Source organism: Herpailurus yagouaroundi, unplaced genomic scaffold, assembly GCF_014898765.1.
Source record: "Herpailurus yagouaroundi ecotype Mexico unplaced genomic scaffold, PumYag 184, whole genome shotgun sequence".
Taxonomy (NCBI): Eukaryota; Metazoa; Chordata; class Mammalia; order Carnivora; family Felidae; genus Herpailurus; species Herpailurus yagouaroundi.
Genome location: NW_024412415.1, coordinates 25,778,243 through 25,795,743, shown reverse-complemented (window position 1 = coordinate 25,795,743; position 17,501 = coordinate 25,778,243). Strand labels below are relative to the sequence as shown.

At 41.4% G+C, this 17,501-nt stretch overlaps 1 long non-coding RNA gene and 1 pseudogene across 1 annotated transcript; both read left to right on the top strand.

Annotated features, from left to right (window-relative positions):
• The first annotated feature begins 576 nt into the window (after positions 1 to 576).
• Positions 577 to 11,794, top strand: LOC121041793 (uncharacterized). The gene is made up of 2 exons (XR_005795849.1): positions 577 to 956; positions 11,596 to 11,794. It is a non-coding gene; the product is annotated as an uncharacterized LOC121041793 (long non-coding RNA).
• Positions 955 to 6,352, top strand: LOC121041792 (THO complex subunit 5 homolog; annotated as a pseudogene).
• Positions 11,795 to 17,501: the final 5,707 nt, after the last annotated feature.

The following is a 17,501-nucleotide window of genomic DNA, read 5'->3' as shown; positions in this document are numbered from 1 at the left end:
ATTGAGCTTTTTTTAATGGACTTGAGCTTTTTTTTTTTTTTTCAACTTTGTCACATGCTTCCATATCCCAGACATATTTTAGTTGTGAATCATTTGGCAGTGAACTAAGGGAGAGGCAGGGATTCCCTTGGAATTTGCTCTTTTAAAAAAAACTAGACGATGATTTCTTCAGACTTCTAAATACCAGAAAGACTTGGCAAGTGGTGAGCATAGCTGCCTTCCAGAAAGACTTGGCTTTCAATTTTTAATATTATTTTTTACTTAGTAAAACGGGTGGTCCTACAAGTGATTATTTTGAAATTATCTTAGCCATAAATTTGAGTAACCCTGATAAATATATAAATCCAGCCTTAGTTTTTCATTTGTGCTTAATCAAGTCTCTTATAGCATGTATTTGATCCTGTTTGTGCTTTTTCCTTGATTTTTTGTACAACCATACCTCCTTTTATTGCACTTTTCTTTGTTGCACTTTGCAGGTAGTACTTTTTTTTTTCTTTTTTACAAATTGAAGGTTTGTGGCAACCCTGGGTCAAGCAGAGTCAGTGTTGGAAAGAATGCGATGGACCTGGTTTCCTTACACCCATGGTGAAGGTATAATTTATACGTACCTCTTGGAAAACATTTAGTTCAGGAAATGTCTGAGTGTATTTGTGTGTCACACAGTCTTAAGTAGGTCCTCCTTGTTACTCTCATATTCTTTTTTCATATACCATAGTATTTGTTTATTTGACTTACTGTCTTTCTTCTTGAATAGACTACAAGCTGTGTAAGAACAGAAGCATACTTGTTTTGTTCATACTATGTCACAAACACCTAACCTGGTATTCTGTCTTATAGTTTCAGCTTAATAGGTAGAAGTTGGATGGATGCCTAAATGAAGGTCTAGGTATCAAGGACAGATTTTATTTTTTCCAGGAGCTCACATTCTGGTGGAGGACATAATACTAAACTATGTGGTAAGTGCTCTGATAAAGTAACATAAAAAAGTCATATAACCTGAACCTGATAATTAAGGCAAGTTGTCTGAGGTGAAGCCTAAGGTGAGTCTTTTCTAAGTGAGAAAGGGTTATAAGGAAAGAATGAAAGATCTTCTACATAAAAAGAAAGAAGCATATGCAAAGGTGAAAGATGGCCAGATTGTAGGCTCTGAACTTGGGATTTGAGAGAAAAAGCTATTGGCCAGGAACAGACATGCCATTCCATGACATTTGAATGTTGTGCCATTTGGGTACATAGTCCTCCTTTCAAATTAGTAGTAAATTTAAATAAAGACAACATGAGCAGGTAGTCTTTTGAAAAAGCTTGATGGCATCAGTCTAGAGAATGAAATAGAGGTGGGAAAGACTGTAGGGAAAGAGAAAAGTTGAAAAGCTGTGTTACAAATAATTGAAAAATGGTAAAGGCCCTGAATTAAAGCAATAAGAGTAGGGCTAGGCTCAAGTGACAGGAAAATAAAATGGTAACTTAGTGAAGCAGTTGGTAGGAAAAGTCAAATATGGTTTCCAGAGAAATCCCAATTTCTCATTTGGGATACTGGGTAAATTGTGATGTTACTCATTTAGAGGGAGGAGGACAAATGTGGATAGGAGTGGAAAGATTTCAGTTAAAATGTTCGTTTCCTTTCATTGTTCCTTGGATTCTGGGTTTGGATGCAGTATTGGTTATATATTGCTGCAAAATAAACTACCCCAAATTTAGTTAGAACAACAAACATGTATTAGAGTTTCTGTGGGTCAGGAGATGCAGCTTAGCTGGGTGTCTCTGGCTCCAGGTCTTTCATAAAGTTGCAGTCTGGCTGTTGGCTGGGGCTACAGTGATCTCAAGGTTTGACTGGGGCTGGAGCATCTACTTTCAAAAAGGTGAAGCCCATGTTCCACTATTTGTCGTCAGGAAGCCTTATCCCCACTGCTTGTACCTCTTCATAGGTCTCCTGGACTATCCTCATGACAGCAGGTGACTTACCCCAGAGTGAGCTATCCAAGAGAAAGAGCAAAGAGGGCACCCAATGTCTTTTTGTCTTAGAAGTCAAATACTGTCACATCTGGCATATTCTCCTCATGAGATACAAGTCAGTAAGTGCACACTCAAGCTCCACCTCTTGAAAGGAGGACTATGGAAAAAAATTGTGAACATGTTTTTAACTATCTCAAATGTCATGAACATTTTAGGGATGCAGAAGAAGAATTTGGTTTGAGGTGGAGAAAAAAGAAAGGACACTGTTTAGTGTCTTATTACCAGTATGTTGAATCTAATAGAGGTAGTTGACATCAAAGAGGGTTGATAATTTGAGTTTTGAACTCAGGAGCCTGATCTCATTAGTACGGATTTGGGAATCGGTATGTCTGTGGTGACTGAGAGAAATAGATAAGGTAACATAGCAGAAATGAGCATCACGAGAGGAGGATCGTGAAAGGAGCCCCAGAGAAAACCATATAACTTCAGTAAAAGGAGAAGTTTCATTAAAGCGGCTAGTATGGAAATCAAGTGTATGAACATTAAGGAATAAGTTGCTGGACAGTTTCGAGGCTGCATGCAGTCTCTGCTATCTCCTCCTGACATTGCCAAACAACCATGTCATCAGAATCAAGCAAAAAACAAGCCCAAAGTGATCCAAAGTGATGGAGCTCCATCCGAAAGGAAGCATAACCATTCTGACAAAGAACAGGAAGGTAAATACTAGAGCAAGGAGGCTGAGGCAGACCTGTGGGACCCTGGCAGAGACTGAGCTGTGCAGGTACACACAGGAGTTGTGGAGGCTCATGGCTGAGATCCGGGAGCTGAAGAAGATGAGAAAAAGACTGAGATGGAAGATGAGAAGATCCAGAGCTGTGTGCATTTCATGACTCTGAAGAAGCTTAATCGATCAGCCCATATCAGATTGAAGAAGGCAAGAGATCAGACCCATGAGGCCAAGTAGAAAGTAGATGCCTGTCATGTGCAGCTCCAGAACCTGTTGTATGAGGTGATACACCTGCAGAAAGAAATCACCAAATGTCTGGAGTTTAAGTCGAAGCATTGAAGAAATTGGTCTGGTCAGTTTAGAAGAGTTTTATACGGAGGCTCCTCCAGATATTAGCAAGGCTGAAGTCACCATAGGAGACCCTCACCAGCAAACCCTTGCATGTCTGGACTGGGAGCTGCAGCAGAGGAAAAGGCTGGCAGAGAAGTAAGTAGAGTGCCTGTCCAGCAAGTAGGAGATCTTCAAGGAGACTGAGGTAAAGAAGGGTACCCCAGCAGCCTCCAGGCTTGCCTCAGTAGCATCACGCAGGCTTCCCTCCCAGTGTAAGAGTACCTATTCATACTGTTTGACCAGGCTCACAAGCAATATGAGACAGCTAAACACCTGCCATCTCCCCTCTATATCCTCTTTGTCCAGGCCGCTGCATGTAGGCGGGCCTGTCATAAGACATTGTGGCAATTGAAGGCAGTGTGGACAAAGCCAAGGCTCTGTTTAAGCCTCCTGAAGACGCCTAAGATGATGAGAGTGACTCTGATGCTGAGGAGGAACAGACCACAAAACGCCAGTGGCCCTCACTGGAAGTTCAGTTTGATGACAAGTGCATGGAGATGCTGAAGAGGCACCTGCTGCCTGTCATGCTAGACCTGAAGTGCAAAGATGACAGTGTGCTTCACTTGACTTTCTACTACCTCATGAACCTCAACACCATGATGATTAAAGCCAAAGTGATGACCACCACGGAGCTGATCACCCCATCAGTGCAGGTGACTTTCTGTCTCCTCACTCAGTCCTGAGCTGTTTGTATCCAGGAGATCACAGAAAGAAGACTCCGAATCCAGCCATTCAGTATCAGTTTCAGTGGCATCCTGACTTTGAGAGACTATGTGCTTGACCCATATTTCTGGGTACAGAAGCTAGGTGACCTCCTCTTCCCGCAAAGAATAGCCTCAGCACACGGTGTTTGCTGAACACTTGCCGAGCGCCGGCCACATGGGGACCACCATGAAACTGCTGAAGACTAGGGTGCAGTCCCACCTGGCCCTCCAAAGTTTGCATCCTTGGAACATGGCATTGAACCAGTTACCAGTGGTTGACAGTACCTCTTCCCTGCAAAGGTTGTCTCCTGCCTGGTGGAGTGGGTCACACAATTGCCCATGAGGATTACTTGCAGCTACATTTCACCAAGGACATTGTGGAGATGGGACTAGCTGAGGACACCAATCTCTACTCCTGGCTCTCATGGAAAGGGGCACAGCCAAACTCCAGGCTGCTGTGGTGCTGAACCCCAGCTACTCCTCCATCCCACCCATTTTCCAGCTCTGTCTGAACTGGAAAGGTGAGAAAAACAGTAGCAATGATGACAACTTTCAGGGCATGGAGAGTGAGGTCATCGTGTGCTATAGGAGCTATGTCCCTCAGTCCAGCCATCAGCTCTTGACCAACCAGCTGCAGTGCCTGTGTGTGCTGCTGGACGTCTACCTGGACGTGGAGAGCCATGATGACAGTGTGGAGGGGCCCAAGGAATTTCCCCAGGAGATGTGTCTGCGGCTTTTCAGGGGTCCCCGCAGGATAAAGCCAGTTAAATATAACCAAGCTCAAGGATTCTTCACAGCCTGTTGATTCTTCCTGGCCTCTAGACTCTGCCTCTGCTCTCTGCTCTAGCCCACTTGTGGCTCTTGATACTCTCCAAAGACAGGATTTTTATTTATAGCCTATTAAAGTATCACTTGACCAAGTAAATAAATAAACATTAAGGAATAGTAGAAGGTGAGATGGAAACAATGAAACTCTTCATCACCAAATGATCACCAAAACTTGGAAATAGTTTCATTAGTTGGATCTTCTCTTGCAACTGCAAAGGAAGTTAACCTGTTCCTTTCCATTTCTCCTTGGATTATGGCTTTGGACATTGTAAACATTTTAGACATATTACAAGGAGGCATGGGTTTAGGGTAGAGAAGGGAAATAACACTTTAGTATTTTATTATGAACACACTAAATCCGAAGTGTCTCACTAATTCGCATACTAAGATGTTTGTTATGTGTTACAGGTACATGGTACCTTTTTAATCAAACCATATAAGTGTTTGATATCAACTGTGTTTTCAGCACAGAGCCTGCTTTGGGTCCTCCCTCTCCATGTTCCTCCCCTGCTTACACTCTCTCTCGTTCAAATAAGGCACACTGCATTAAAAAAAAAAAGCATAAAAAAGTATTTGATATCAAGATTTATTGAGTTTCTCACTGAGATGTATGTAGAAATAAAGAAGATGTATCTCATTGATCCATTCTCACCATGTTACCTTGGCTAATGTCTAAACTTATCAAGGTATGTAGGGGCAGACACACAAAGCATCTATCTGGGGATTGGATCTGAGCTGCCAAGAAAAAGTTACTGAAGGAGTTGAGGCCCAGATGTCCATTTCTAGGATGAGAGGCTTAGATTGCCTCATCAAATAGGAAGATTCAAACAGTACAGGGTTTGCCTTGGCATACACGTTGGCTTTCAATATATGAGCTATTGTTAGAAAGGGATCAAGCAAGGAGCTATTGCTGTCCATGCATGGAGTAGCCTGGTTAATTCTCTAAGGAATGGGAGGAAAAGCCACAGTGTGAATTAATCAGTGTTTTGAAAGTGAAGAAACCTAAAGAGTCTGTGATTAGTGGGTTGAATTCCTCCTTCCCTTTTCTTGAGCACCTGCATTTCTTGGAGGGGCAGGGGGAATCTTTTCTCCATCCACTATCTTAGGTTTGGCTTACCCAGAAATGTACAGCACAGGAGAGTATATGCATGTTAATCATAAGAATCACACTGCAGTAAGGCAGTGCTACACTGATGCCAGGGATTGCGGCTCCCCCGAGCCCTGCTTTAATGCAACATCCTCTTTAGCCAGCTTTTACCAACAACAGATTAGCCATCTAGTCCCTGCCTGCATGCTTTTGCACGTAAAGCTGTACCTGCTTGGATTTATTATCACCAATCGGAAGTTTCATTAGAGTGGCCAGTTAGTGGGAAATCAGGTTTATAAACATTAAGGACTAACTAGAAGGTGAGGTGGAACAATGAAATTCTTCATTGCCAATTGATCAGCAAAACTTGGAAATGATTTGATGATGCTTTTTTGAGCATCTATTGGGGGTAGTGCATTATGCCAATTTCTTGGGATTTAAAGATAAATAAGATTGGTTTTTTTGGTCTTAAGGGTAGTATCTAATCTTGTAGGAGAGATAGATGTGTGCAATTAGCTGTAATACAGAGCAGAATTTAGCACAGTAGTGCATAGGAATAAGAAAAGGGGGTACTTGACAATAAGAGAAGCTCATGATAGAAATGACCTTTATATTTGGTTTGAAAGACAAGTAAAATATTAATATGGACAAAAAAGGAAGCAGAAGGGCACCTGGGTGGCTCAGTCAGTTGAGCATCTGCTTTGGCTTGGGTCATGATCTAACAGTTCATGAGGTCGAGCCCCACATGGGGCTCTCTGCTGTCAGCACAGAACCTGCTTCAGATCCTCTGTCCTCCTCTCTCTCTGCCCCTCCCCCATTTGCACTCTTGCTCTCTCTCTCTCTCTCTCTCTCTCTCTCAAAAATAATAAAATGAAAAAGGAAGCAAAGCATTACATCATGAGTAAAAATCATGAAAAGTGCTGATTTTCAAGAATAGCAAATATGCTCATGTGACAAGCATGAGGGGGAAAGAAAATAAATGGGAGATAAAGTGGAAGAGGTAAGTTAGAGCCTGAGTGTGGAGAGTATTATTCCCAGATAGTTTGATTTGATTCCAAAAGCAGTGAGGAGATGCTGAAGGCTTTTTGAGCAAGATGACATCAATTTTAGGATACTTACACTATAAAGAATTATTTAGAGAGAGGAAGGACAGTGAGGAGGTGGAAACTCTATGAATTAGCAAGTGGATGGAAAAGGTGTAGATTGGGAAGTCATTTAGTTAGCAGCTATCAGATTTGACCCTATCCCCCAAATGAATGTTCACTCATGTAATATAGTCACAAGTAGGTAATAGACACTAGGTGTTGGGAATACAAAGATGAATTAAAGGTCATGGCACATGAAATAGCTTGTGTGTGTGGAATTATGAAATGAAAGTTTCAAAGACAGCTGAAATTTTTAGCCTGAGTGCTGTCACTGACTTAAATGAAGATATCAGAGGAAGAATGTGGATTTGGCAAAAAGACAACTAGTTATGTTTTCAACCAAATGTCAGCAGTACAATTAAGGTGATGTCCTATGGAACCTGTAAACTCAAAATGTGGGTCTACAACTTAGAGGGGAGAAGTATCACTTTTGGGCTGATAAACCAGGAAATTGGGGCTGGCATGTCTGGGACCATGCTGGCCTTTTCTTTCTTTTCTTTCCCCCACTTCCTCTTTACTAGGGCGAAGTAACGGAGTCTGGTTATATACTAGATTAACTGAGCTAATAAATACACAGAATCATGGAGAAGGGGAAGGCAAGAATCAACCCTGTAGTATTGGACTGGAATTGGAAGTATCAGAATGAATCCATGGTACTTAATATACAGAGAGAGTGGAGAAACAGATACAGCTGTGTGTGTGTGTGTGTGTGTGTGTGTGTGTGTGTGTGTGTGTATGAATACATAGTTTCTAACTCTGCTGATAGAGCCTAGAAGCAATGATACTCTAGAAGCAATGAACACAGTGCCCAGATCTTGGTTTCTAAATTCTCTTCTTCACTAAAAGAAATCAAAGCTCCTTGGAGAAATTATTAATTCCGAGACTGAGCAGGGAGAATACAAGATGAACCTGAAGCATCATGTTGCACCAGAAAATAAGAAAGTGCTCAAAGAGTGATGGGTGCATGCCAAAAGAACCCAGGAACTAGCTTAAAGGAGTTCTTATGTCTGGGAACATTTGAGCATGAAATGATGACAGTAATGTTTTATAATGCTTTAAGTAAAATAGTAATCCACAAGCTCATCCTGGCATAAAGGAATAAATAAATGGGGAAGAAGGAAATACTCTGTTCTACAGTTGATTTATTGCCAATCAATAAATCCAGAGGGAATGATGGAATCAGAAAAATCTATTTGCAATAATTATAGAAATAATTATGTATCTAAGAATCCTTGAAGGGTGCTAAATATGGTGGGTGAAAACTTGATGGCAAATAGAAATATTCACATAGTCTTAAAGAATCTCCCTATTAGATAGTTATTATGAAGTATAATATACCTATTTGTTTACCTAATCCTGAAGAAATCTGGCAGAAACTATCTTAACCAAGAGATTAAAATTAGAGTCATCAGTAATGAGACAAATCACCAATGTATGTTTCTTACTATGCACCAAGAAAAGCACAACATTACTTAGGTGGTATATTACTGTCTGACTCACTCAGTGTTACTCTATTTCATTTTAGATCAACAAAAGACATACAAATTCAGATTAAACAATTTGAGAGAAACCGTATATCAAAACCTCTTGAAAACATTCTACCTGGCAGCCAAAACTTGTCTGGACAAATCTATTTTTCTTCCTGGTGCAGCAAAAAAAAAAAAAAAAAAAGCTACTCTTTGACACAGTTCTGAGGTCTGATCATCTGCAGGTAATGTTCCCTGATGCCAAGTAAACATCCACAGTTTTTCGAGTTGTTCTTCCAGCAAGCCTTTTGCCCAACTTACTCTCCAGAAATAAACTATAAGGTTTTTTGGTTTTAGCCTGTTAGACTCCAAATAAACAAAGAGGATATTGTGTCCAGAGCCAGTTTTACTGACTGCCTTATTCTCCATGAGATATTATTTAAATTTCCTCCTGAAGTGTGCAACTCAAAGTGAGAAATGAGTCCAGAATAAATGATCAAGTGACTGCAGTCTGTTTAAAGTTAACATTTCTCGACGACTAAGATGTAGAATGTATTTTACAAAGTTTGTGTTTTGTTCTAACACTATGCACACAGCAGTTTTACTAATGTGAAAAATAAATAATGGAATGCATTTTGCAAGTATAATGTCTGCCCTCTGCCCCACAAAAAGTGATGCAGATTATAATTTCCCAACTGCCACAACGGGCAGCTGGCACGAGTCTCTGTCCAATTCCAAAATGCAATTTCATAGAATTGCACAATGAGTTCTTTTGAGTTCAAGAAGAGGGTGAGGGAAAGTGAAATCACAGTGCATGAGACTTGAATGTCTCTGTGTATGTGTGCATGTTGGGAGGCTAATAAAGTGGTGGGTCAGTCCCTAATTCAGTTTGGCTTTTTTTTAATGCTACACTCTAGTGCCTGAAAACTTTTACTCTTGAGGAGGAAGGACTGTGTAACTTACTAAGTGCCTAAGGCCAAAATGTCATTTTGCATATTAGGGAGTGCTGAGTTTGCTGTCAGCCAAGCCTTCTGCCTCCCAGGAGCCGGTGCTAGAGTTAATTCTCATCCAGCAGATGGGGGAGTCTTTAGAATGTTAAGACTGTCAGCTGCAACTCAGAGAGAAGTATGAGAAGTTGAGTCTCAGAAGTAGGCAGCCCAGAGTCAGAGTTTGTTGGAAGAGGCATGGGGTGTGGAGAGGAGGCGGAAGTAGGGAGCTCTGAGTTAGAGTCTCCACTCCTTCATTTGCTAAGGCCTTCTCTCTCCCCTCTTTGAGTTTCAGTCTTTTCATCTGTAAAATCCTGATATTTATACCTTCCCAGCATATTCTATAGGCTCTAGTGGACTTCCAATAAATATTATAAAAAATGGCTCTAAAAGTTCTTTTTAAACTGCAGGTCACATTGGGGCGTCTGGGTGGCTCAGTCGGTTGAGCGTCCGACTTCGGCTCAGGTCATGATCTCGCGGTCTGTGAGTTCGAGCCCCACATCGGGCTCTGTGCAGACAGCTCAGAGCCTGGAGCCTGTTTCAGATTCTGTGTCTCCCTCTCTGACCCTCCCCCGCTCATGCTCTGTCTCTCTCTCAAAAATAAATAAACATATTTAAAAATTAAAAAAAAAAAAACAACTGCAGGTCACTACGTAAATGTGAAGTATCATCAGATCAAATCAATGAATGATGTCTTTTGATCTAAAACTTGAAAGGAGTTTGCCAGACCGGAAGGGAAATTTCAAGCTCAGGGACAAAGTAGAGTCAATGTTCGTTGGTGCAAACATGGAAAGCATGTTGGAATGGCAGGTCATTGGTGTGGCTAAGACATGACCAGGGTGCCTTTGGTTGAAGGGACCCAAAGGATCTAAGAAAGCATGCTGGGGAACTTGTCACTGAAAAGCTTTGATTGCCTTAGAGACTGTGGCATTGCCTTGAGGTGGGGAATAAGGAAAAGCTTTTTAATTTTTTAAAGTATTTTATTTATTTTTGAGACAGAGACAGAGTGTGAGCAGGGAGGGACAGAGAGAGAGGGAGACACAGAATCCAAAACAGGCTCCAGGCTCTGAGCTGTCAGCATAGAGGCTGACGTAGGGCTTGAACTTTTGAACCACAAGATCATGACCTGAGCTGAAGTCAGATGCTCAACCAACTGAGCCACCCAGGCACCCCAGTAAAAGCTTTTTAATGGAGGTGGCAGTAGAGGTGGACAACACGGTTGAACTTCTATCATGGAAACTATGGCAATATATAATGTGTAGGAAAGATTTGGGGGCAGAATGGAACGTAGGGAAGCCTGAAGGCAGGAACATCTGGGAAGGCTATTTTTCAGTCTAAACTGAAGGTTCTGGTGATCCATCTTACTTGGCCATCTGTCACCTCTGTTTTTGCAGTATCAAATGATACCTGCCACGTTTGGGAGAATGTGGCCTGATCTTAAATCTCCTGGAGTTGGACAAGTCAGAAATGGAGTGATAAGTAGGGCAGACCCTCACACGAGCTTGGTCAGATGCTTTCTCCTTCCTCCACAGCCCCAAGTTACATGGAGTAAGGATTTCTTTGTGAAAAAAAAAATTATTCTTTGGGGCATTAAACTCTAATTATATCGTTTGGAAGTACACTGTAAATCTGGAAAAATGTTGGTATCCTCCCAAGAAAGTCATTTGAAAAAAAAGAATGGTTAGCTCTTTAAATGCCACTTTTACCTAGTTGGTCTCTTTCCTAACCTTTTAAAACTTGGACTCTGGGGTATACGAAAGAAAAACAAAATGAGCCAAGCAGCTGAGCCCAGATGCCCAAACTGAAACCCAAATTGCCCTCCCTTTAGAGGCTTGAGGGCCCGGGTAAGTCATGCTATGGGCTCCTCCCCAGAACATTTTAATGTTTGTGGGATAATTATGTTAATGGTAAGTGTTTAACACGAGTACTATATCCTTGAATGAGAAAGTTGACTTAATCAGTTAAAATAGTAACATGTTGACCAGTTCTGCCAGCTCATGTGGGTCTCTACCATGCCTCCTGCCCCTCGTTCCTTTCCAGTTTCATATCTGAGAAGGGTATGAAGACTTCAAGTATTTTTTTTTTTCACAATACAGAACAGTTAACTTTATTATGTGCATTACTTATTAATAGACTAATTTGTTAAAAAACTAACAGAATCAATGTTAGTGATTCTGAGAAAGATTTCTGTTTATGAAGGAAGAGTACCACTCGCAGAGAGTGCTCAATCTTTTTGAGGAGTGATTGGCAGGGGTCTCTAGCCCGACTCTGCATCCACTAATTCTGTGCCTTCTCTTTTTCCTCTCCAGGTATCCGGGGTCATATCTAAGTTTGTTCCAGCCATCCAGAATACTCTACAATGCCCCTGGCTCTGGAAGAGGAAAGGGACTGACAGTGTTAACTGAATCCATTTTGAATGAGACATACATTATGCCAATGTCATTCACTGGAAACTGTAACCAGCTTGGTTGGCTAGTCCCTTGCCCATGGAATATTGGTTTTTCAGACTTTTTTTGATGTATAAGTACCTCAACCATAGGTATGTCATTACTGAAGATTCCATTTCAGTCCACTATATTTTTGGACATTCTCACAAAAAAGTACCTTTTTTGTTTTTTAATTTGAGGGGGGGATGTGTGCGTGTATGGGGGAGAAGGGTAGAAGGAGGGAGGGAGGGAGGGAGAGAGAGAGAGAGAGAGAGAGAGAGAGAGAGAGAGAGAGAGAGAATCTCAAGCAGGCTCCACACTCAGTGTGGAGGCCAACACGGGGCTCATTAGGCCAACATAGGGCTTGATCTCACAACCCTGTGATCATGACCCGAGCCAAAATCAAGAGTTGGATGTTCAACCAAATGAGTCATTTAGGCACCCCCCCAAAAAGTAATTTTAAATTGTATTACATGATTTTGAATATTTAGTATCTCAGGAACTCTGAAAATTTTATTGGACTGATAGATGTTCACTTCAGACCTCATATCAGAATGATCAGACTTCCTTAAAACCAGAAAATCAATACTGCTGACTCCATCAAGCAATGTAAGTAAGTAAGGGCTTAATCATGGTTTCCTGTATTTTTAACTCCAGTTGAAACTCCTACTATCCTTTGCCTGTTTAGTCATGAGCCTTGGCTCAGAATGACCTCTAGCTGTTCAGCTCCTCTCAGTAGACCCAGATTTGCCTTAGGCTCTGAGGAAAATACTTAAGTAGAGGAGTTCCAAAATGTTTTTCAAATTTTCACATTAGTGGCATCAACCAAATAAATACATACCGTCTCTAGTGACTATTCCTTCTTACCTGTTTTTATACCAGAATGGTTTGCCTAAAAACAGTCACACCTCTGCATTGACACTGTCCACAGATATAGAATACATGGGGTATATGTTACATTTCCTCTTCTGTGGTTACACAATGACTTCAAATAGCTATGAGTAATTGAATGGATTGGCCAAGACAGAATGTCTTACTTCCTTTCTCTAATGGTTAACTGTATTCGTCATTCTCACATTGGGCTTCCCTGTACTTTGATTTCATGTCTCATACATTTGTCAAATTGTAATTACTTATTTACCTCTGCTACACCTTAAGGTTGGAGTTACCATTTTTCCTATCATGAGTTTGCTGTAGTCCTGCCCTAGTGCCTGGCATATAGTGAATACTCAGTGTTTGTTAAATTGAGTGAATTTGTCTTGGGAGTTCGTTGATTTTTATAGTTAGGCACTGGCTGCTTTTTCAAGACATGGACAATCAAAATCAACTAGGCATTTATTTGTACTATTTTAATAAGCATTTTAGCAATTTCATAGAAAAGATGTGTAAAACATTTGATGAAAAAAACATTCATGTAAGTGATATTTACAGAGGAAAGATGGGGGCACTCAATGTAGGGACACATCCTGGGAACAGTTTCTCAATTAGGAGTATTGTGAGTTACATTGTTTTTTTTTCATTCTGTTTCAATCTTAACAGTTTTTCTCAGATTCCTTCCTTTGGAGCTACAGCATAACCTGAATATTAGAATTGTTTTCTTTACCCCACCCTAGTTGCTATAGCTGATGAGTCATAGAAACCAGAGAAGGGAAAGACCAGTGAAATCATCTGGTTCATCTCCAAATTAGGGAGTGGAGGCTTGGGATTTGGGGAAGACTAACCTCTCATTCAAAAAGGGGGGAAAAAACCCAAAAAACTGCAACTAGAGCTGATTAGAGCAGCTCACCCATCTGTCTGTCTTTTGCTTCTAACCCCATCCTGAGATCTACCCTATTAGAAGACAATCAGGAATTCTTTCCAAGGGCCCCAGGAATACCAGATGCCAAAGTGTTAAGAAGCTGAACTAAAATTGTACTGCCTGAGTAATAAAGTTGGATTATGAATCTTCCAAAGATTATTTTAATGGAGTCTTAAAGAATTTGAAACTCTGTTTTAGTAAGACCTTATAAATTTAAGAGCTAGCAAAGGATTTACAGATGGTCTGGGCTAACTTGTGCAGTTCCCAGATGGAGAAATTAGGATGGAAATGATGAGATTACAGGTATGCCTAGGTCAGGAGTACAGGCCTCCCAATCTGTTTCTCTTTGTGTCAGAATAGCCCAGGATCCTCCCTCACAGTGCTCTCCTCCATCATCTTCCTCTCCTCCTCCTTGTCTTTTGCATTATTTGAAGAAATGGCACGAATGATTTACCACTGGTGCCTACTCTTCATGTCAACCGAGTCCAGGTATCACATGTCCTTGGGCCACAGAGGCAGGCACATGCCACTTTGGCCCCACCTACAGCCTTTCTACCACACTCCTTGCTTCCCTTCTGTTTGCTTCTGTATTGTTTCAGCTACTGAACCTTGGCTTCATCTCCTGTCCAGAATCTGCTCTTGTCCTGTGGACTTTTTAACAAGTCATAGTGTCCTTTGCCCCTCCCTTGGTACCTAGCTTAGATCTACCTCACTTCTGATGTTCCTCCATAGCATCCTGCACCGTCTCTGGTCTCTTGGGTTACAAAACCGGCTCCATACTGCTTTTTGCTAATGTCCCCTTACAGAGTGGGGAGGAATATTTGTACGCTGTCAGTAGTGATAGCATCTGCATACGTGTGTCCCCAGGGTAAATCCCCTTATCTAGTTACCTGAGTGTATCACACATTCACATTATTAGAAATCTAAGTTCCTTTGCAGCATTAGAGATATTCAGCAGTTTCCTGTTATTTTTATTTTGATAATATTCTACACAGACTCATTTTACTATAAAGTGATGTTTCTTTCGCAGCCATAGCTATACATTTGAGTAACCTAAGGACTAAAAACGTGCTGGGATCCATGATCCAGCGTGTGAACTAAAGCAACAACTATATATGGATATATTCAATTACACAAGGGATACTCTTCCCAATTTGGACAAAAATGGAATGTAAAGAATTGGAATGGAATGGAAAGAAGAAAGCTGATCATATTTGATAAAAGTGATCTAGTGATCTACTTGTAAAGAGTTACAATTTTGTTAAAGTACTTGCATTTAGAAAGTCTATTATGCTTATTTTAATGAGTAGATAAAACCTGTTTATGTCTAGTAACATCCATGTGCACATACATGATTAATGGGCCTAAATATACTACATTTGCACATTAAGGAGTGAGTTTTAGAGCTCAAAGAGAACTTGAAGATTTTCTAGTCATACCTGTTTTCTGCAGTTTGGGGAAGGCTTATCTCTGCTCCATGAAGCTTCAGCTGAGATGGCTCAACTGGAGACTGGACGGTCCACTTTCAAGATGGCTCACGTAGCTGGCAAGTTGGTACTGGCTGTCAGTTGAGGACCTTGGTTCTTCTTCCTATGACTTTCTCCACAGGTTACTGCTTGGGTTTCTTCATGGCATGATGGCTGGATTCAAAGGCAAGCATCTCAAGTATGTAAGGTAGAAATGCATTCATGATCTAGCCTCAGAAGTCACACAGAGTGATTTCTGCAGTTAGTCTGTTTGTCAAATAGTTCATGATGCGGTTCCGGGATATGGGGATACACTCTTCCCCTTGATGGAGAAGTGGCAAGGTTCTAGCAGAGCATATGGGATGGGAAATATTGTTGTGGTTATCTCTGGAGAGTATAACATGTTCTGTCTTCGGGCTGTCACAACAAACTACCATAGATTGTATGGCTTGTAAACAACAGAAATTAAGGGGCACTGGATGGCTCAATTGGTTGAGCGTCCAACTCTTGATTTTGGCTCAGGTCATGATCTCATGGTTCACGGGATTGAGCCCTGCATCGGGATTGGAATCTGTGCTGGCAGCATGGAGCCAGCTTGGGATATTCTCTCTCTTTCTCTCTCTCTCTCTCTCTCTCTCTCCCTCCCTCCCTCCCTCCCTGCCTCTCCCCCCTCCCTCCCCCCCAACCTCAAAATAAATAAACATTTTTAAAAATCTCTATTAAAAAACAGGGTGCCTGGGTGGCTCCATCAGTTAAGGGTCCGACTTTGGCTCAGGTCATGACCTCGTGGTTCATGAGTTCAAGCCTCACATGGGGCTCTGTGCTGACAGCTCAGAGCCTGGAGCCTGCTTGGGATTCTGTGTCTCCCTCTCTCTGCCCCTCCACCGCTCATTCCTCTCTCTCTCAAAAATAAATAAAAATATTTTTTAAAAATCTCTATTAAAAAAACAACAGAAATTAATCTCTCACATTTCTGGAGCCTGGATAGTCCAGAATCAAGGTCTGTTGAGAACTTACTTCCTAGTTCATAGATGGCTGTCTTCTCACTGTGACTTCATGTGGAGAAAGGGTGAGGGAGCTCTGTGTGGCATCTTTTACAAGGACACTGATCCTATAGGAGTGCTCTGCTATCATTTCCTAACTGCTTCCCAAAGGCCCTAACTCCAAATACCTTCTCATGGAGGATTCGGTTGCAATATATGAGTTTTGGGATGAGAAAAACACTCAATAAAATACAATAATTTTTTGCTTTCCTGGAGGTTTTTATTTGATAGTTTTTCTTGACAGTCTCACTACTTCATTCCCAAACCACTCAGTAAAGCTATTCATTTCTTCTTAGTGCCTGCAAACACCTTGGGCAATTACTTCCTCCCACTCCTTTGAGGCCTCCTTGCTACAGCCTCCATTTATCTTCTCCAGTCTAGACTGTTTGCTCTGTATACCTGCTGCATAGTTGTTCCGAGTTCTCTCCTCCTCGTCTTTCTGAGAATTCTCTTCACATATTTTTGCATTCAGTCCCCAGTTTTCTAGATCCAGTGCTTCCTATTTTTGCTTTATTCTCTTGTTTTGGTGGAGCACGTCATTCAGGAGCCTCCGAAGAAAGGGTGTGTAATGTGTAATGGGATGAATGGTGATGCTCAAATTATGTGTCCATATCCCAAGCCTCAAAATCTGTGATTATTTCCTTATCTGGAAAAAGGATGTTTGCAGATGTAATTAGTTACAGATCTCAGAATTAGAGCATTCTTGATTATCCACGTGGGTCCCAAATCCAATGACAAGCGTTCTAATAAGAGACAGGAGCCAGGGGTAGGGAAGGTGTCTGGGTGGCTCAGTCAGTTAAACATTAGAGATCAGCTCAGGTCATGATGTCATGGTTCATGAGTTCGAGCCCCATATTGGTCTTTGCACTAGTAGGGGCGCCTGGGTGGCTCGGTCAGTTACGGTCTCTGCACTGACAGTGCGGAGCCTGCCTGGAATTCTGTCTCCCTCTCTCTCTGTCCCTCCCCAACTTGCTCCAGCCCATTTGCTCACTCTATGCTCTCTCGCACGTGGACATGCACTCTCTCTCAAAATAACTAAATAAACTTAAAAAAATTTTAAAAAGAAGAGGAGAAGACAGAAACAGAGAAGAAGACCATGTGAAAATGGGGAGATACTGGAATATTGTAGCCACCAGTTATGCTGATAGCTACCAGAAGCTGGAAGAGACAAGGAAGGTTCTCTCCCAGAGCCTCCAGAGGGAGTATGGCTGTGCGGATACCTTGATTTCATACTTCTGGCCTCTGGAACTGTAAGAGAATACGTTTCTGTTGTTTTAAATCCCGAGGATTGTGATAATTTGTTATGGCAGCCCTAGGAAACAAACACAGGATCCAGGGGTATAAATAGCATTTTTAAAATTCTCTTTTTCTTTCTTTTCTTTTCTTTCTTTCTTTCTTTCTTTCTTTCTTTCTTTCTTTCTTTCTTTCTTTCTTCCTTCCTTCCTTCCTTCCTTCCTTCCTTCCTTCCTTCCTTCCTTCCTT